This window comes from Crinia signifera, chromosome 8, assembly GCF_055691185.1.
Source record: "Crinia signifera chromosome 8, ASM5569118v1, whole genome shotgun sequence".
Lineage (NCBI taxonomy): Eukaryota > Metazoa > Chordata > Amphibia > Anura > Myobatrachidae > Crinia > Crinia signifera.
In genome coordinates, this window is record NC_139224.1 from 120,410,063 (window position 1) to 120,431,789 (window position 21,727).

Below are 21,727 nucleotides of genomic sequence, written 5' to 3' on the forward strand. Positions count from 1 at the left end.
TTGGCTAAACAGATAACAATGTCTCTCTGAGCTGCAGCATAAAGGAGGTGTATCACAGTTTATAAAGCGTTGAAGTTGCTTCTAGTAACCAATCAGTTTCTTCCTATCATTTAATAGAATTTAATTGATAAATGCTAAATAGAATCTGATTGGTTTCTAGGGGAAATCCCCCACCATTGTCGCATTCTTCACTCTTTAGATGGTTTGTTTCATTTCCCTCATAATCTGTCCTTAGGGTTTACCACCTCATTTTAATAAACGATTGCAGTAAAGCTGCTTCCATTCTACATGTGAGGAAGAGCATCTGGTGCTGGGAAAGATTAGGCCAGGATTATGCTTTGTCACAAAGCCAAAATGGTTTTTGAGGTTACATCCCACTGCCAAAAATACAAGATAATATGTAAAAGAGATAATGGAAGTCTACAGCTTACAAATGATGGGAATTATGTTACTAGTATATAGGAATTGTCATATTCTAATTCCAGTACACATTCCTTACCCACTCCTTTTTTCCTCATAAAATGAGCTACAGTGGTAAATCATCTTCTGTCAAATTGTTTTCCCTAGTAAGACCATATTTCATGCTTACTCATCTGAGCTATAAATAAGCTGAAATCCTTTATTGTGGTTCAGGGACTGCTGATGTGGGTATGAACGGTAGAAGCCAGAAGTGAAGTATGTCGTCTGTCTGGGCACACGCAGACTGAGGTAATCAGTGAATCTCTGGGTTACAGAATATCACACCCAGTATAGTAGTGAGTTCGGTACTTGTTTCCTAGCACGGCCACCATCGGGGGTAATCGTGTACCTTAACTTAAGGTACACGATTACCCACGATGGACCCGATTTCCTTTGAAATCAGGTCCATTTTGCTGGCAAAGGCAAAATCGGGTCCAACGCGTCGGTCGGGTGCATTAACATGGCACGCGACGTGATGCACCCGATTTTCCCATAGGGTTCAATGTTAAAATATTTTTAACATTGTAATCGAGGAAAAAATGGGAAATGGGCAACCCGAAGCGTAGCGAGCCTGCGAGGGGCGGCGGTACGCGTCCTCCGACCTTTTCATACCCCTACTATCCACGCCGGCGTGGAGTTGAGAATATAAAGTGTGGCGAGCGCAGCGAGCCACCGAGCCCGAAGCGTGGCGAGCGGACGCGAAGTTATGGTCGGACGTGGTACGCGTCCTCCGACCTTTTCATACCCCTACTATCCACGTCGGCGTGGAGTTGAGAATTTAAAGTGTGGCAAGCGCAGCGAGCCACCGAGCCCGAAGCGTGGCGAGGGGACGCAAAGTTATACGCGGCCCCTCGCGGGGCTCGCTGCACTCGCCACGCTTCGGGCTCGGTGGCTCGCTGCGCTCGCCACACTTTATATTCTCAACGCCACGCCGACGTGGATAGTAGGGGTATGAAAAGGTCGGAGGACGCGTACCGCCACCCCTCGCCACGCTTAGGGTTCGCGGCAATCGTGGGGTGCCGTTTAGGGGGTTAAAATTGGGGTCTGGGGATACTTTTACATTGAATCCAATGTAAAATAGGGTCACAGAGACCCTATTCACATTTCAATCAATGTAAAAATCGGGACCATCACGTCGGTCGCATCGCATGCGATTTGGTTGCATGCGATGCGATCGATGCGACCGACCCGATCAACATCGGTGTGGCCATTCTAGGAAACAAGTACCGTGAGTTCTCTGCATTGTTCATTGTTCATTCGGGGCAGTATGGATGGTGTAATGGTTAGCATTACTGCCTCACAGCATTGAGGTCATAGGTTCGATTCCCACCATGGCTCTAACTGTGCGGAATTTGTATATTCTCCCCATGCTTGCGTGGGTTTCCTCCGGGTACTCCGGTTTCCTCCCACAACCCAAAAATATACTGGTAGGCAAATTGGCTCCCAACAATATTAACCCTAGAATGTCTGTGCGTGTTCATGTGGAAGGGAATATAGATTGTAAGCTCCACTGGGGCAGGGACTGATGCGAATGTTCAACTATACTCTGTAAAGCGCTGTGGAATATGTGTGCGCTATATAAGAAACTGTTAATAAATAAATAAATACATTTTAGATTTTTATTCACATAGTGTTAAAATTGTATCTGGTTTCTATGTACTATTTAGTTTGGTTATATATGACATTTATGTAACACATTGGGGGAAATTTTCTAAGAATACGAATACGACTGACATCGGTCTTATTTTTCCCGAAATAGGAATTTTAAATAGGGCAGATTTACTAATCTGCTGTATTTAATAATTCATATTTGGCCGATGGTGTAGGCGGGCATATTCCGTCAGATTCGTATTCGCATTTAATACAAATACGATTCAACAGCCTGCAAGGAGCCCGGGGGCACCGGGGACAGCCTCAGGCTTCAGCCTGGGCAGTTAAATTCTGAAGGGTTGACCCCTTCATTGAGGGGTTCCCCACTTCCCCAGGATCCCAGCCCGGGCTGACCGGTCAGGGGGTAAATGCTTCCCACCGGCTGTGGCATTACTCCGCTAGCTGGTTGGGCCTGGTGCTGTTTCTCGAAAATACAGGGTACTCCTACTCTTTTTGTCCCCATATTTTGGGAACCAGGACGGCCCTTGAGCTGTTGCTGGTTTTAAAAAATCCTGGGGACCCCTATTTTGTTTTCCCTGTGAGTTTTTGAAACCAGGACCGGCTCTTTGAGCCTGGGGCTGGCTATGGCCCATGTCATTTAAAAAAAAAATATTTATTTATTTTATCTGCTATTTTCCACTGAAGCCTGCACGGATCAGTCAGATCCGTGCAGGCTTCAGTGTAAAAAAATAAAAGCCAAAGACGCCTGGAAAATTAGGTGTATTTTCCAGCTATATTTTCCTGGCAATTAGCTAATTAGCAGCCATATTTCAAATATGGCCGCTTAGTAATTTAGAAAACACCATTCGAAGGAATGGTGATTCCTACTTGTATTCATTCGATGGTGTATACATTCATATTCGTAAATACAAATATGAATATGCCATGAATACAAATTCACATATATTCGGCATAGTAAAATGTATGCAGGAGAGGTTTACTTATACCACCAGAGGCGTTACTCAAAAATGAGTGCACCCTCTTACAGAAACATTTGGTGCCCCCCAGGAAGGTTAAGCACCCCCAATCCCACCTCACCCCTCCATTTGCTGCCATCCCCGTTTGCAGCCCGGACCTGCAGATCTACTTGTCTGCGGTCCCGGCACTCCTCCTGTCTTTGTGTTTTCAATTGGTTCAGTCCATAACTGTGCTGTGATACTGACTTTAAACCAGCCTTTCATATAATTATGCTCATTTCATAGACCTCATCTCTGGTAATGCTTAGGTCTGAGGCAGTGGCGTAACTATAAATTTTGCTCCCCCCAGCCAAAAAAGTTTCTGGCGCCCCCCCCCCCCCCCCCCATGCCCCTTAAACATTACGTCACACATCATAATGCCCCTTGCACTATATGCCACATGCCGTCATTAACCTTACACTCCACACACCTAAATGCACCTTACACTATGGCCGGAATTTAATTCCGCCTAAGTTCAGTGCAGTATGAGATGTTCAGTGTGAGATGTCCGCTGAATTCTGACGATTTTTTAAAGGGGAACTAACTTACAAGGCATGGTTTTGCCTTGTAAGTTAATTCCCCATTAAAAAAAACGTCAGAATTCAGCGCACATCTTGCACTACACTGAACTCGGGCGGCATTAAATTGCACCGTATACTGTATGTCACACACCCTTATGCTCCAGCCCTTACTCTATAGGCCACACATCATACTGTCCTTTACAGTACACGAATTAAGACTTCTGTGCGACGAAATTCGCACCGCCGCCAGAAAAAAAATAGATGCTCTGTGTAGGCGCAAAATGTCTATTCACCCCTGCTCTGCCAAGCAGAGCACCGAGTGACAGGGCGTCTCCCAACTGCCCCTCTCCCCATCGCAGGACATTGCTGCCCTTAGGTGTGACAGAGGGACAGTCACAAAAAAAATCCCGGTCTCACGAAAATCTGTACAGGTAGGAAGTACTGTATGCCGACAGATGCTAACGCTTGGACACGCAGACACCGACAAACAGACAGATGATGACAAATGGACAGATCCTTAAACATGGGCTCTGACAAGTTGATACATGGACGCTGACACAGACACATATGTTGACACATGGACACTGACAGACGCCTATACACAGGGATACGCTGACACACAGACTGCACATAGAGACACTGATGCTGACAGACGCTGACATCTAGAGACATACTGTAACACAGAAACCCAGACACTGACACAAATATGCTGACATGTGATGACACAGACTGACTGTTTTGCATCCCACTGTAGAAAACCAGTGTTTGAAAGGGTTAACCTTTTTGTTGTGTTCAGCTCCTGTGCTGAAGCCTGTAGAAGGGGGGGCTCTGTAACTGGAGTGCAGAGTGCAGTGGAAGAGAAGGCAGCCGCTGGAGCAGGACGGTCAAGAAGCAGGGAGAGGGACGATGCTGCAGCTGCCCAGCCTGCGCGGACGGAGGTTGTGTGTACTGTGTACACAGACAAACTTCCTGCCTGTGTGCTGCTGCTGCTGGTAGGAAGGGAGGTAGAGACAGGACGGACCTCACCTCAGCTGTGCAGGTTACAGTGAGAGGCTTCCGGCGCCCATGCAGCCCCCGCTCCTCCAAGCAGTGGCGGGGGCTGCCTTACACAAGCTACGCCACTGGTCTGAGGCATACTCAAACTTCCCTCTTCTATACATTAGATCATCCTACAGTACCGCATAGCTGGACAGGAAGTGTTTTACAAGTGTGGTTTGTCTCCATAAGTCTCATCTGCTAAAGGTCATCATATTTGTTGGTCAGTACCCCAATCATTCTCTGAAATAATGAATCATTTTAAATGACCTTGTGGCAATAAGGTCAACTTGGCAACTTCAGATATTGTGGTATTCTGTAATGATCTAATCATGATTAATAAAATAAATTTATGGTTGCATAAAAGAATATTCTCATATAGATCTCAGGCATCCCAGTGATCACCAGAGTGCCACAGGTTCTTTTGAGAAAGGGATCCAAAGGATGCAACCTAACTGAACATGCATCGGCAGAAGTTGACACATGTGCAGTAGCGCACCAGAGGTCCAAAGCAAGATTTTACATCTACATTCAGCAGAATAAGGATTCCCTATTTCCTCAAATAGTGCCAATAATCTTTACTATTGAGGCAGTCCACAAATATTAATAAATATGACCAGTACTGGCGCTGGAACGTTTTTAGGTTGGGGGGGGGGGGGCAAGATATAATCTAATTTTGGCGCCCCCTAAATTGCTATATGTTACCCCCTGTTTATATACATATATATATATATATATATACACATATGTATGTATATATATATATATATATATATATACACACATATGTACACCTGAAAATGTTGCACACTGACTATATATATAATATATAGTCAGTGTGCAACATTTTCAGGGGGCGAGTTTATTTCTAAACATACCGTCTGGGGTGGTAGGGCTCTGTCTGTGCCACTGCCTTAAGTTATGTGGTGGGCACTGGGTTAGGAAGGTGGGCAGGCATGCGGGCAGGCTCCGTCCTGAGTGTAGCTCTTTCTGCGCGCTGTGCGGCGCCAGCGTCTCCGTCTGACGTCAGACGCCGGCGCAGCACTTTATAGTTTATACCCAGAGGCAGAGCACACGGCGCTGGCTGGCTCCCGGCTCCACTGCACTGACAGGGGAGTGAGTGGCGGGCGGCGGACAGTAGTGCGCACAATTAAAATGTTTGTGCGCACACCTTGCAGGGAACATTGCCGGGCGCCCTGGCTGTTTAACAGAGGCGGACAAGCCGTGCAGCGCACCGGGCTGCTGCACGGCTTGTCCGCCTCTAGAAACGGCCCTGAACGGTACCTTAGCGCCTCAGTAATTTTGGGGGGGGCAAGCTGCCCCCTCGCCCCCCCCCCCCCCCCCTTACGGCGCCACTGCCAGTACAGTTCTAGAAACACAGAGGGCTGATTAAGCCTGAAGGGGCATAAACCACTGAGGGTTCTTCACAGGTTACACAGTGCTGTTGGTCACATGTATGTTAATGAGGATGGGCACAAGGCCTATCAGAGCAGGGGGAGGATTCTAGACAGGGTAGGAAGGGATCACGAGTTATAGTGATAGACTCTCTGTCTGAAGAAGCCCCACCCACCCTGCCCTCTTTCTCTTCTTCTCCGGCGGCGGTAAAGAACGGTCATTCTTTAAGAACTCTGTGTGTGTGTAGGTAGTGGGGTGCACTCTCCCTCGACATCTATTGTCATGGGCCATGCTTTTGTCCGGGGGGTGGCCGTCACCACCAGGCCGGGTGGCTGACCAGGGAGAGTGATCACCAGCGATGTATGTATGCATAGTGATCTTTAACCCCACCTTTCCTATAGTGACCGTTCTTTAGTGCCGCCACCATTTTATAGTCATAGTTTTAGTTGTCAAAATAAATTTGACATTCTTTTGAAACGCCAGCACTTTGTGTCCATGTCTTATTTTAGGTTAAGTTATTTAAGTTTAGAGTTAAGGTTGTGTTTAGGTTTGTCAACAGACAAGGTGTAAACCGGGAGGATACCCGATGGTGAGTTTATTTATTTTGTACCAGTGCTGGTAAAAAGCAACTTAAAAAAATTCTAAATTTAGCGGTAGGGTTATTTATTTATTATTTGACTTTAAGACTTTAGCACTGCACTATCTCCAATGTGTCCTCTTGCTAGTGGCCTTGTGTTTTCTCTTTTACGTCCAAAAACTATTATTGAAGAAAAAAAGTGCAGGTAAAAATGGTGCATTCACATATACGTAAGTCATACAGGTCTCTAGATGTGGAATAAAACAAGTGAAAGGTTCCTAAAGCTGTTGTGTACGCAGCATATAAAAAATAAAGTAATGGCGATTGTGTATTGTTCTAACTTCAGATATAATGGTTTTATTACAATTATAGTCCTTGAGCACAATCCTGGTTTTTATCCTGCGGTGTAGCCATGAGACATGAAAGAAAAAAAAAAAACATACAGAGCAGTATTCAATGCCCTGATGGCAAGAAGTGCTGATAACTCACCGTCAGAGTATTCAACTCACTCCCCTGAGGAAATCTCTTATTGTCGATTTCGACACTTTTGTGCATGTACGCAAGTGGCAGCACGCATGCACGACCCCTTAAACTGCAGTCGCATTCTAAAAATTGCAACTGAAGTCTATGCGCCATTGCTGTCTAAGTGCAGGTGCAGTCTAAGTGCAAGTAAAGCGTTCACATATTAGCTATGCGATTGCAACATTTTAGAATCATATCCTGGGGAGTGACCAAGCATGTGGGATGTCAATAAATTTCAACTCATGCTAATTCAGGCCCTTGGATAGGCAGATAGAAGGCAACACCAATAAGGCAATAATAGGGAAAAGTATTCCTCTGCTCTGTGTCGATGTGCTTATAAAAGAGTAGAATCAAAAGGAGAGGGAACAGAAAGGGAAAAGAGAGGTTGGAAGACAGGAAAAGACAAATATAGAGGGACAGATGTACTAAGCTTGAAAAGCGATAAAATGGAGAGTGAAAAACCACCAACCAATCGACTTTTAACTGCCATGCAACAGCCTGACAGTTAGTAGCTGATTGGCTGTTTGTTCATCACTCTCCACAAAAACAATATGAGAGAAAGACATGGGGGGGGGGGGGGGATAATACAGTACATGAAAGAGAGGTGGATATGATGGATATTAAAAGAATCTCTAAAATGTAAAAGAAAATAATAAGAAATAGATAAATATTAAATACAGTCTATACATGTAGATGACGGAAGATACTAAGGAATATATGAGTTGTGCAGTATGATCATATGTTGAAGGCATCTGATTTGTAGTCTATTAAGCACTGTTACACATGAGTCCCAAATATGATTCACACACCTGCTTCTCTCAATGACTCCGGGCAACTTGTACAGTGTAAGCAGCAGTGATTCACTAATGGTCTCCCTCAAATCATGGCAACATAATGATACATTTTACCTACACTAATATTGGTTAAAGTCTTATGATCTGTAAAATCCATAAAGGGGACCACAATGTGTAATTCCAATGGTGAAAAGGCTCTGTGTGGTTTACCACAAGCCAGTCATGTGTCCTAAGTCAGCAGCAGAACCTGTATGTTTCTCCAGGACGTGTATTTTTGGTATGACTTGGGGTAAAGTCATCCATTAAACTACTTCTGACTCTTTAATTGGAAGATGTGGTCAAACATGAAGTCACAGCAAAAGGTTTCCAATCTCAAGGACCAATCAGTTTCAGCATCTGTTCTAGACTCCTGCAGACTGGCAAGGAGCCCGTTTAATGGGTAAATGAGCTATTTGGTAATAACTTTGGAAAGTTATTTTTGAGCGTCTTGCTAGGAAGATCAGCCTAGTGACTATAAATTACAGTAATATGAAGTGCGGCTTACTATGCAAAGCATATTGTTTTACTACATTGTACTGGGTATTTCATAGGACCTATCTCACAACAAAGGGTATGGGTCGTTGGGTCAAAAGTTGGACACAGGCATTAGGTCAACATTCAAAAGGTTGATATGGTTTTTATGTTTTTTTGGCCCAGATGTTAACATAGTCAACATGGATACTGAAAAAGTTCACCGCCTCCCCTCGCATGGCCCAAAATGATATTCTCCCGCCATGTCCTAGTGGATGGAAGAGAAATACCACCTGTCGGCACATGTTGACATAATGACATAATGCTTGTGTCGACCATTTGACCCTGTTGACCCTAGGCATGTAGACCGTTTTCATGTGTCGACCTAAGGCCAGTCGACCTTCAGCGGTCAACCCAATGTATTTCAATGTTAAAAGTGTCGACCTAACGACCATATACCCACACCTAGTAGAAAAAAATATATAGTTTCCTTGTATTAGGTTTCATAGTCACAGTAGCTGGATTTTGCCGACTGGATTAAAGTGCTTTATTTAACATTTTCATTAGTGAATTATACATTGACCACAATCATTTATCTATGGACACCAGCTTTAATATTACTCAAAAGCTGTACATAAAATATCCGGTATTCTTTAAATATCAAGGACAGTGGATGTTATTTAAGTCTAACGTGAAAAGTGGTAAAACCTCCAATTGGGGGGGGTGTTTCTGCATTTCCCATATGTACTTAACCCCATCCAATAAATTTCCGGTGCTGCAGGTAATGCCAGGAGGCATATGTAACCAATATCTCTGAATTCTATTATCATGTAGTGTTCAAGATTGGTTACTAATACCATTCAATGTGCTGGGGGGAAAATGTCTTGTTTTACTTAACCAGTATTAACCCCTCCCTTGCATGCACCTGAGTGATAATACTGAACTAATTTGAACATCTACCTCTATATGTATGAATGCCAGGAGGCTGAAGGCTTCTTTCCTCATCAGTGCTGTAAAGGAACCACCCCATCACTCTATGCATGGGCAGAGGGACTTCAAGGGTGAAATGGAGCGAAGGCCATCGCAATGGGCAGCTCTTATTGGGAGATCTGCATTACTAATCTCATATATAAGTATGTATGTCATTTGTGTGGGTGCGGTAAGTGGTTGGATGTAACACGCAGGGTAGGGATGTACTGCACAGTCCGAGATAAGTCTAAGCTGTCAACAATAACTGTGCTTGCCCTGTTAGAGCAGAGCTGAAGAGAGATGCATAAGTACACCAAGCTCTGGTGACATATAGCATTTTAGGCAAGAGAATATGAGGTGGCATTTTGGCTCCAGATGGTGGACCATAATGGTTTACATTTTGGACATTTGCTTGTGCAAACCTAGAGAAAATGGACATGCCCCCGGAATTGCGCACTAATTTGACAAAGTAGTCTCAATCATGACAGTGGGACATAGCTCTCACATGGGGACTATCCCTCTGAAATCAGCATGGTTGAGTGGTATGTTGTATATTACATAATGATGCACTATGATCTGCCCTGAAAACATTGCACTCCTGCGGCATATTCCCTACCCCAATGCTTCCTACTGGTGCATGATGTCATGGTGTTGTGATGTCACGAAGAGAAAGTGGGCCATCAGCATCAGGAAAGAAGCACATAAGCTTGTGTTACCCACTGCACAGAAGTTCTCTGATGCAAGACATTTCGGAAATGCTGCCAAATCCAGTATATGGGATTTTTTTATGTTGTCCATAGCAACCATTTGGATTCTACTTATCAATAATGAATTGTCTAGCACCTTCTAGGAAATAAAAGCTAGAATCTGACTGGTTACTATGGGCAACAACCTCTCTTCTAAAAAGGTTCACTTTAGTAAATATACCTCATAGTACCCTATTATTTGCTATTTTGTAATGCATTAATGAGCTTATCAGGGACTTGGTTGCGAAACCAAATCCACTATACGTGTCCTTGCCTTATGTAAAAAGTACAACCAAAACACATATGTATGCAGTTTGTCGTAAATCTTAAGTATTTTTAGGGAAAATTATTTGCAGCAAAAACGGGGCTCTAATTGCATGCAGCAAAAATAATCACAAAGAACAAAGTCATGCTTTTTGCGGCTGACAAATTTTTAGGACTAATTGGATATGGCCATAATATTCTGACAGTCATAATGTGTGTACCGCATAAAATAACTGTAATTATGTTGGGATGTACTGTATGAGTGTAAAACTATCATACAGCACAAGGATTAGATAAACCCCTTTAGCAGCAAGGTCAGCATCAGGTCAGGGGTAGCTGAAAAAAAAGCCTGACCAGGGTGGAACACGGGGAGGACCAGGGTGGGGGACCCAGCTCCTATTCACAGTGTCCTGTGGACAGTATGGAGGTGCCGCATCCATTCACCTTGCATACGGGGGATAGGGGGGTGCACGGAGGCTGGGGATAGTCCAGCAGCTTACCTTGGTGCTGGGCTTGCCCCCAGCATGGTGGTCCCAGGCCCTGGTGTGGTGATCAGCGGTCCTGGCGTTGGAGATAATGTCATCTAAAAGCGCCCCCCCCCCCCCCCTTTTTACACTGCAGGTCGGCACCACAGTGCAAATGGAGCAAATCCTGGATCCCACCTGCCTTGGAACCATCTTCCAAATACCGGTTCGGATCTGGGATTTTGGTGTAAAAGAGCTATTAGAAAAGTGTTAAATCTACAGTATAAATAGGTCAAAATGAGATTTTAACATTTTATTTAATTTTGGCTTAAAACAAATAAAATTTGTGCATGCAGGGAAAATACTGCTTGCTTTCGCATATAGCACAAATTTGAGATGTACTGTATTTATTATTTTATTTATTTACAGTTTCTTGTATAACGCAGCAGATTCCATTGCACTTTACAATAGTAGACAGTAATAAAACAAACTGGGTAACAACAGACAGACTTGAAGGTAGGAGAGCTCTGCTGCAAGATTTCAATCTATAGGGATATAGGAGGGAAACACAAGGACAGGCACCAGTAATAGCATAGCAGTCCCACCAAGTTGCAAGTCCAGAAGAAAACTCAGAGGTTTATGCATGTAGAACTTAACTAGATAGAGCCGGCTCCATCCATTGCGGGCGCCTGCCAGATCCCTTTCACTGGCAAGCGCCGGCGATAGGCACAGGGACGCGCGTGCATCTCACGCGCACGTGCATGCCAGTATCACGGCGGCCAGGGGCTGGCTGGCAACTTTTAGCCTAGGGGGCAAGTCCAGAGCACTGGCCCAAACCCCCCTATCCTTCTGGAAGGCTGAATGCTTGTGCGCGCCGGAGGCGTGCTGACAAATTAGGCGTGTGTGGCCTATCATAAGGGGGCGTGGCCTGTACCATGATTGTATTGTGTACCTGCAGATTGCACATTGTGATGCTAATTATACATTCTGCCGCACACCGTAATGCCCATTACATCCCATACCATGATGCCCATTACACCGCACAATGTGATGTCCACAGTGCCAGATTTGCCCCCACAGTGCCAGATATTTCGCCACAGTGCCAAATACACATATGCCCCCACAGTGCCAGATATGCCCCCACAAGGCCAGAGACACATATGCCCCCACAGTGCCAGATATGCCCCCACAGTGCCAGATATGCCCCCACAGTGCCAGAGACCCATATGCCCCACAGTGACAGATATGCCCCCACAGTGACAGATACACATATGCCCCCACAGTGCCAGATTTGCCCCCACAGTGACAGATATTTCGCCACAGTGCCAAATACACATATGCCCCCACAGTGCCAGATATGACCCCACAGTGCCAGAGACACATATGCCCCCACAGTGCCAGAGACAGATATTTTAAAAATAAAGAACGCACACATTCTAAAAAAAATAAAGGTGTGTGGCCTGGCTTCAAAGGGAAATGCCCCTCACACATTGTGACACATCGCAATGCCTATTACACATTATGTGACACACCGCAAAGCCCCTCACACATTATGTGACACACCGCAAAGCCCAATACACATTATGTGACACACCGCAAAGCCCAATACACATTAAGTGACACACCGCAATGCCCAATACACATTAAGTGACACACCGCAATGCCCAATACACATTATCTGACACACCGCAAAGCCCAATACACATTATGTGACACACCGCAATGCCCAATACACATTATGTGACACACCGCAATGCCCAATACACATTATGTGACAACGCAATGCCATTACACATAAAGGGACACACCGCAATGACCATTACACATTATGTGACACACCGCAATGCCCATTACACATTATGTGACACACCGCAATGCCCATTACACATTATGTGACTCACCGCAATGCCCATTACACATTATCTGTCACACCCTATGGCCCCCTTCTGCCTCATAAAGCATAAAGCAATTACAAACTTACCCTCCTTCTTCCTTCTTTTCCCACGCTGATCCTCGGGCACTGCGGCTCCTCTGCTTCACAGGTGCGGGATTGCGATAGGCCTCTGGACTATCGCCTTACTGCTGGGCAGTACATGTTGGAGCATGGGGGTCCATTTAATCATGCAACAATAGAAGGAGTGTGGGGGGGCAGGCGGGCGTGCTGTTGCAAGGGAGGTGGACAAAATGGTGCATCAGGAGGTGGACAAAATGTGACTGGTGTGTCAGGCCCAATGACAGGCATGGAAGGAGACCGTGGCTCCATATACAAAGCTCCTAGGACTCCGAGCCAAGCAGATCGGGGACTGGGCTGGAAGCCAAACTTGTTGAGATAGCGCTGCGGCATTTTGAATTTGCCGCTCCCCTGAAGCAAATCACAGCTCACAGCCAATCAGCCAATCAGGAGCGAGCTGTGATTAGTTCATGGACAGCAGCAAATTCAACATGCAGTTGCGCTGTCTATAAGTTTGGCTTCCAGCCTATTCCCCATCTGCTTGACTCAAGGTTCCTGCCCCTGTCTCTGAGGGGGGTTCCGGGGATATCACCTGCGGGTGGAGGTGGGGCAGGGGGTATCTGCGGCTGCCGGCGGGGGCGGGGGGGGGCAGTGGTATTTGCGGATGCCGGCGGGGGGGCAGTGGTATCTGCGGCTGCCGGCGGGGCGGGGGGGGGGCAGTGGTATCTGCGGCTGCTGGCTGGGGGCTGTGCCTCCATGGACACAGCCAGCCGCGTCCGCACACATCAACTCGTCACTGGCAGGCCGCAGGAGTCTTCCCTCACTGCAGTTGCCGAAGGTCAGACAGGGCTCCTCCCTCCTAGCAGCCAGCGTGGGTGCGTCCAGTTCTCCGGCCTCTTACTCTACTGCGTGGCTGCGTGCAGCTCAGCCTTCTATTAAAGAACACGGCCGCGGCTACAGGAAGATGGCCGCCGGCCTCCTGCACTGAGGACATATCTTCAGTGCAGGGGGCCGGCGGCCATTTTCCTGTAGCCGCGGCCGTGTTCTGGAAGCCGCGGCCAGCGCAGGAGGGCTGCCTGGAGGTGGAGGATGGTGACCAGCGCGGCCCGCAGCCAGTGACTGGCTAAGCGGCCCGGGGGGCACATGGCACCCGGCCCAGCCCGCCCCTGACGGCGGCTGCCCGTCTCCGCTTCAGGGAGACTCTGCCCAGTTCGGAGGGGGGTCTGGGCGGCGAGGGGGACCAGCGGCAATGTAGGGGGAGGCGGCGGGGCTGGCGGCAGCTTCCGTTGTCTTGGGTGCAGGAGCGTCTCATGCAAAGATGTAGCCGCCTACATCTGTATGATAGGCTTGCCTGAAGAGGTGAGTTTTCAGGGAACGCTTGAAAGTTTAGAGGCTAGTGGAAAGTCTTATTGTGCATGGAGGGGCATTCCATAGGATGGGAGCAGTCTGATGAAAGTCCTGTAATAGTGAATGGGAGCTAGTGATCCGTGCAGAAGAGAGACGCAGATCTTGTGCAGAGCGGAGTGGTCGAGGTGGGAGATATTTTGTGATAAGTAAAGAGATATATGCTGGTGCAATATTGTTAATAGATTTATATGTGAGTAGAAGTGTTTTATATTGATACGGTAAGATACAGGCAACCAATGGAGGGACTGGCAGAGCGGATCAGCAGACGATGAGCATCTTGCAAGGAAGATCAGCCTAGCAGCAGCATTTAAAATGGATTGCAGTGGCGAGAGTCTGTTCTTGGGAAGACCAGCTAGGAGACTATTGCAATAATCAATGCAGGATATAATGAGTGCATGGATAAGAGATTTAGTAGTGTCTTGTGTGAGATACGGTCGTATTTTGGATATGTTTTTTAGATGCATGTAACATGATTTGGTGACAGATTGAATGTGGGGAAGAAAGGACAGTTCAGAGATGAGAATGACCCCTAGGCAATGAGCTAGTGGGGTAGGGTAGATTGTCGAGTTGTCAACAGTTATGGAGATTTCAGGATGGCAACTGTTCTTGGCTGGTGGGAATATAAGTAATTCCGTTTTGGAAATATTGAGTTTGAGTTGGCGACAAGACATCCAAGATGAAATGGCAGAGAGACATTCAGAGACTCGGCCCAAAACCACTGATGACAACTCTGGGGTTGATAGATAGATTTGAGTATCATCCGCATATAAGTGATACTGAAATCTGAAAGGGCTGATTAGTTTGCCAAGAGATAGGAAGTAAAGATTGAGAGAAGCAGAGGACCTAAGACTGAGCCTTGCGGAACTCCGACTGACAGAGGTAGTGAAGAGGAGGTAGAGTCAGAGAAGCAAACATTGAAAGAGTGATCAGATAGGTAAGATGGGAACCAGGAAAGGGCTGTATCATTAAGACTTTGGGAGTGTAGTTTTTGTAAGAGGAGGGTGTGATCAACAGTGCCAAACGCAGCAGAAAGATCTAGAAGAATAAGTAGTGAGTGATGGCCTTTAGAATTAGCAGTTACCAGATAATTCACCACTTTAGTCAGTGCTGTATCAGTGGAGTGTTGAAAGCGAAAGCCTGACTGAAGTGGGTCTAATAGGGTGTGAGAGTTAAGAAAGTGTGTGAGGCGAGAGTAGACAAGTCTCTCCAGTAGCTTGGAGAGGCATGGGAGCTGAGAGATAGGAAGGTAGTTAGAGAGAGAGTTAGGGTCAGAACTGTGTTTTTTCAGAATGGGAGTAATCACTGCATGTTTGAGCAGAGAAGGAAAAGTACCAGTAGCAAAAGAAAGATTGCAGATTTTAGTTGGTTAGAATAAGCACAGGCGATAGATGCACAAATTATCCATTAAAAATTACAGCATTGCTCACATTTGTTGTTAAATCCTTATGCATACCGTATATAAAAATTCCCCCCTGTAATTCCCAAAATAGTTTCAACTTCTAGCTGTACCAAAGGCATGGCTGCCCCCAAAATTACAGAAATTGGGGGTCGTGGTGTGAGACCCAGCCCCCTTTGTCAGAGGCCATGCCTAGTCACTTGAGACTTTGCCCATTTTTGCCCACAGCCACTGCAGGTCCCCCTTCTCCTGCTGTAAAAGTTTGGAGGTTACTATGACCCCAGGAGCAAATGCTAATGCATTACTAAATGCCAAGTTGTCGCTGATATGCCACCTTTAACCCTTGTATATACTAAATATACACATTTCCTATTAGGCTTTCATCACTTACATCTTATGGTTTCTATCTCAACTTACTTAATGCTGGGAAGTTCGTGGTATATACATGAGAATAATATCTGCATTTTTCGTCTACTTTATATTTCCTATCAATGTCATCATTAGTATTACAGCACAGTAAATATGTGGGAATGTGCTGTATATGTGATTTTGAATAATTAGTTCCATGCTGTGTCTCACGTCCCTTATATTTTTACTATGGAAGTTTATACTACATAAAAATACCAGACATTCAGTAGGACAATCGTAAAAGAATGTAATAGTTAGATTTCTGCTTTTAAGGCAATGTGTACAATGTAGAGTATGACGTTAAGGCAATATATGGAAAAGAAAATGGCATGCATGAAAATTGAACATTCTGTGTGAATAGTTTAAAATTAATAAGTTTCATTTTAGGCATACTAGCCTACCCTACCAGAAGCTACGGGAGGGTCCAGAATTTTGGTGCCCAAAGAGTAGGTGGCTCTCCCGCATCCTGCCCACTTCTTAGTGGCACGATTGTATGTTGCTCACTGGCAATTGCAGGAGCAGGGCTTTTCCCGAATTGGAGACTTACAAGGTAGTTAAGAAGATTTTAAGGGGTTATTTTGGTTCACTCCTTCTGGCAAATTCCTTCTAAGATAGACAAAACCATGTGCACTGCAGGGGTGCAGATGTTACTTGTGCAGAGAGAATTAGATTTGGGTGAATTATTTTGTTTCTGTGCAGGGAAAATACTGACTGCTTTATTTTTACACTGCAATATAAATCTCACTTTGATGTAAAACACCACCCAAATCTAACTCTCTCTGCACAAGTAACATCTACCCCACCTGCAGTGCACATGGCTTTGTCCATTTGAGAAGGAATTTGCCAGAAGGAGTGACCCTGAATAACCCCCTAGGTTTCTAATATCTTATAGCACAAAATGAACTGAATGACTCTGTACAGTGCAGACACTGTTTTTAATTGCGGTAGATTGGTTAGGTCTTGTTAGAGGTTTCCCTCCCTTATGAACTGATGAATTAGGTGACTGAGATGTTCATGGGGGTGTGGTATAGCTCACAGACAAAGTCAAAGTTGACAGACAATGGGTCAACCACAAAAAGTAAACGTGCAAAAGGTCAACACTGCAAAAAAATCAACACAAGCAAAAGGTCGACACAAAAACTGTTGAAACATGAAATGACTTTCTCGGCTCCTGATTGGCCTGCTAGGCGGCCAATAGAATTCAGTCTGAGGAGAGGCGCCGAATATGAAACTTCAGCATCTCTCCTCAGCGCGATGCACGGACAGCGGAGACAGCGGGGACCGGCGACAGCAGGAAGATTACCTGGACTACGTCGGATCAAGAGAAGACTTCTTCAGCGCAGGAACAGGTGAGTAGGATTTCCTTCCACAGCTCCAACATGGATTTCTTCGGACCCGGACACCGCCATGGACCTGGAGGACGACACGGACCGTCGACATGGACCTGGAGGACGACGCAGACAGCCGACATGGACCTGGAGGACGACACAGGACATCAGGACCAGGGCTACCTACGGGATCAAGAAAGGTAAGTATCAGTATGTATGTAATGTGTGTATTAAACTTTTATTTAAAACGGGTGTCAGTGTGTTTTATTTAACTATTTTTTTTACGGTGGCACTACAAGACCCAGCGGGCCCTTTAATGCCCAGCAGGCTGGGACTTGTGGTTATCCAAGTCCCAGCTTGCTGGGGAGGCTTGCTGGCACTTGTAGTGCCACAGTAAAAAACAATGGTTTTTATTCTATTTTTTACACAAAACCATCAGCTCGATGCCCACCGCCCAGGGGCATCGAGGACAGCACCAGGCTTCAGCCTGGTCAGGTAAGTCCTGGAGGGGGGGGACCCCTTTATTGGGGGGGTCCCCACTCCCCCAGGGCCCCTGGCCAGGCTGACTGGTCGGTAGGGTTAATGCTTTGGCCGGGGGGACTTGCATAAAAAGTCTCCCCCCGGCTGTGACATTACCCTGCCGGCTGGTTGTGCCTGGGGCTGGTTCTTTAAATACGGGGGACCCCTACTCATTTTGTCCCCCGTATTTTGGGAACCAGCCCCGGACCTGGAGCCTGGGGCTGGTTGTTAAAAATCGGGGAACCCCTATTTGTCGGGCTCCCTGATTTTTAATTACCGGCCCCGGCTCCTTCAGCCTGGTGCTGGTTTCGGCTGTGGGGGGGACCCCACGCCGTTTTTTTTTTTAATTTATTTTTTTTTCTATTTTTTTTACACCATGCAGCCTGCACGGATCTGACTGATCCGTGCAGACTGCTAGAAATAATTCGTATTAGCAGCCGTATATACGGCCGCTAATACGAATCATTACACCATCGGAGGGTTACAAAGCAGTCGTATATGACTGCTTTGTAACTGATCCTCCGGAACACGACTTTGCATACGACTTAAACAGTCGTATGCAGTCGTAGGGAAAATACCAATACGAAAAACTAGGTTTTTCATATTGGTAAATTTCCCCCTATGTAGCTGCAATTTTGTTTTTAAAGTGGATATCTGAAAGAAAGAAAGCAAGAAAGAAAGATCTAAAGGAGGTGATCCAGATTGCCTGTCATAGAGGGGGAGTCTTCCGAAATCTGGTATGTTGCCATGGAGAACCTTCTCACAAACGGGGTTTTGCAAAAAAGTTTTTTTCTCCATACAGTATACGCAAATGCAATCTATAACCTTGTAGTCTTAAAGCTGTAGGAAAATACAAGACATATAGGGGGAAATTTACTAAAGGAAATTTGTAAAAAAAAATAGGTGTATTTGTTTTCAGAAATACACTTATTTTTGACATTTACTATCCCGAAAATACGGCAATTCGTATTGATGTGCTATCAATACGAATACGAATTGCCGTATTTTCGGGATAGTAAATGTCAAAAATAAGTGTATTTCTAAATACGAATACACCTATTTTTTTTACAAATTTCCTTTAGTAAATTTCCCCCATAGTGACATTACTAATGTTAACACCGCCTTCACCCACTCCCTCTTTACGTGTTACACATGATGGAGCAAAACAAGAAGAAAGTAACTTTGCACCAGGACAAGCCGTGTTACAGTACTAGGGATGAAAATACATTGATTATTTATTTTGCATGTAGGGTAAATACTGGCTGCTTTTGCATGGTACACTGCAATTTTGGTTTTCAGTTTAGACATATCACTTTCAAATCCACAGTAAATCTCTCTGCACATTGGGCCTAATTCAGACATGTTCTCTAGGCAGCATAAACTCGCAGCCTAGGGAACAGGTCAGCATCGCTTGCAGCCCCTCACAATTGCCGCCCCGCGCTGCCTGCATCCCCTTGCTGGCAAGTAAGGGAATGTGTACAAAAACACACACACACCCGCGTGCTGAAGGGGAGAGAAATCCCGCGGCCGAAGGGGAGAGAAATCATTCGATGGTCACCAACCATCGAATGTTTTCTCTCCCCCTCGGAAATAAAAGTCAGTCTACACTGACTTTTATTTTCACCACTGATTGCCGAATACGGGGTGGGCGCTGACATCAGCCACCCACCCCGAGCAGGCAATGCCGCGCCTGCGTTCCAAGTGGAATCCCTAGTGTTTTCATGGGTACGTCCATAAGGCGCTGGACCCTAATGCCAAAAATGGCTGCACTGATTAGGTCAATAATATCGGCACGATATTGTTGACTGTCAGAAATGTCGGCATTGAATACCCCCCATAGTATGTATCCAGCTTTACTGTCCACACAATATTTTTAAATATAGAGAGAGATATAATCTGCATAGACCACATCATGGTGTTAAGAAGTAGGCTAGACTATAATATGGCATAAAACATGTAATCCTATTGAGGCTCTTGAAATTCTAGGTTTTACTATGGCTCCTACAGTATGTGACTCTGTTCTAGTATTTAATCTCTACAGCACTGTATTTAATCTTACATGTACAACCCACCAATCAGCAATCACATGCACGGCTCAACTGCACATGCAGAAAGGGCCGATGGGCTTATAAAGCCAGCCTGACAACCTGAAGTCCTGGCCAAGCAGCTCCACCTCCCCGTGCCCCGCCCGGCTGACAAGCTGAGACAGTACACAAGCCATGCCCCCGTAACATGTGGCTATGATAATTTACTTACACGGGCTGTAATCAAATATGAAGAACATTTTTATGCCATAATGATGATAATCACGTTCCCATACTAAGGCACCAATCTGCTTTGTTTTTGCTACTAAGAAGCTTTATCGCAGGAATGTTCTGTACTCAGACTTTGATTATTTGCTCTGTGTTGACAACATAACTCAATACTAGAACAAAGCTGAAAGGTGGTTCTAACTCTAACCTAGCGCACATAATCTAAGAACAATGCTGGATTTGTAATTCAAGAAGCAGATTTTAATCTCGACAGAAAATACCAGTCTGGAAGACAGCACTGACATGTGTATTCTGGAAAATTGAGACCAGCATAAAATGTACTAGAAACATGGCAACTGGTATTTTATGTAATTCTAAATAAATTACGGGGTCTATTTATCAAGCAGTGATACACTCTTTTTCAGACCTTTATGGAACCCTTTGTAACAAGAGCGATACCTTGGAGAAATCTGTAATTTATCCAGTGGTCTATCTCAGCAGTTCTCAAACTGTGGGTCCTGACCCCAAAGTGGGTCCCGACCTTCTCAGCATGGGGTCACGACTCCATGTTGCTGACCATCAGGCTGATGACTTTTCTAATCTTGGTCAGGGATTCAAGGAGTCTGAAAAATCAGTTGAATTGTCTGTTATTTTAGACTCCTCCCATCATTTTGTGCCTCCACAATGCTGCCGTGTATGTGCTGTCTGCTGACTACACATGTGATGTGACGACCTTCTGCAGTAACTTTCTGGGGTCCCGTAATTTTTCTTATTCTCTGATGGGGTCCCAGAGCAAAATAGTTTGAGGAACCCTGGTCTATCTCATCGTAGCTTGGTGCATAGACCCAGCTTACTCTGGTGTCATCAAGGCACAGTTGGACTGGCCCATAGGGGTACAAGAGAAACCCGCGATAGGCTCCACTGCCAGATGACACACCTCCTCCTATAATAATCAGGTTCCAGGCTGTGCACTTGAATTATACATTATGCATATATTATGCATACATTGCATTATAATGCATAGGGCTACTGTATGGCGTATTTTCTACAAGGCCTTTGCTATTTTTATCTGGTACAGTATCATGCATGCATTATCAGTATTTACTGTATATAGGTATCAAGAGGCCCAGCCTATTCACTTTGTAATGGTTATGCAAGCCAACATGGTGGCTGGACACACCCCAAATAGATATTGGCCACACCCTTAAACATGAGCACCTACCATTACATTTCCACAGTGAACCATTTATGCCCCAAAACGATACTGCATAAAGGGATGTTTAATTTATCAGTATGCACATGAAGTGCACAATTTGACTCTGTAATCTGAGGAGGGAGTGTTTTATAGCTCCTGTCCGGCTCTATTACACCACCAGTCTGGTGATTGGACGGTCTAAAGAGAGATGCAGAAACCACCTATCGCGTAAAACACCATCGCAGGACTGAGGGCCAGAGCACTGAGGAAAAAGGCTAGTGTATACTGTGAGTAGTCACTTACATTAATGTGCCTTTTATAGTTTATTTCATTATATTACTAAGAGTATTTAGACTGCAAATTATACCAGTTTCCCTCCACTTATCTGTTTTTCGGAGCCATTAGATAT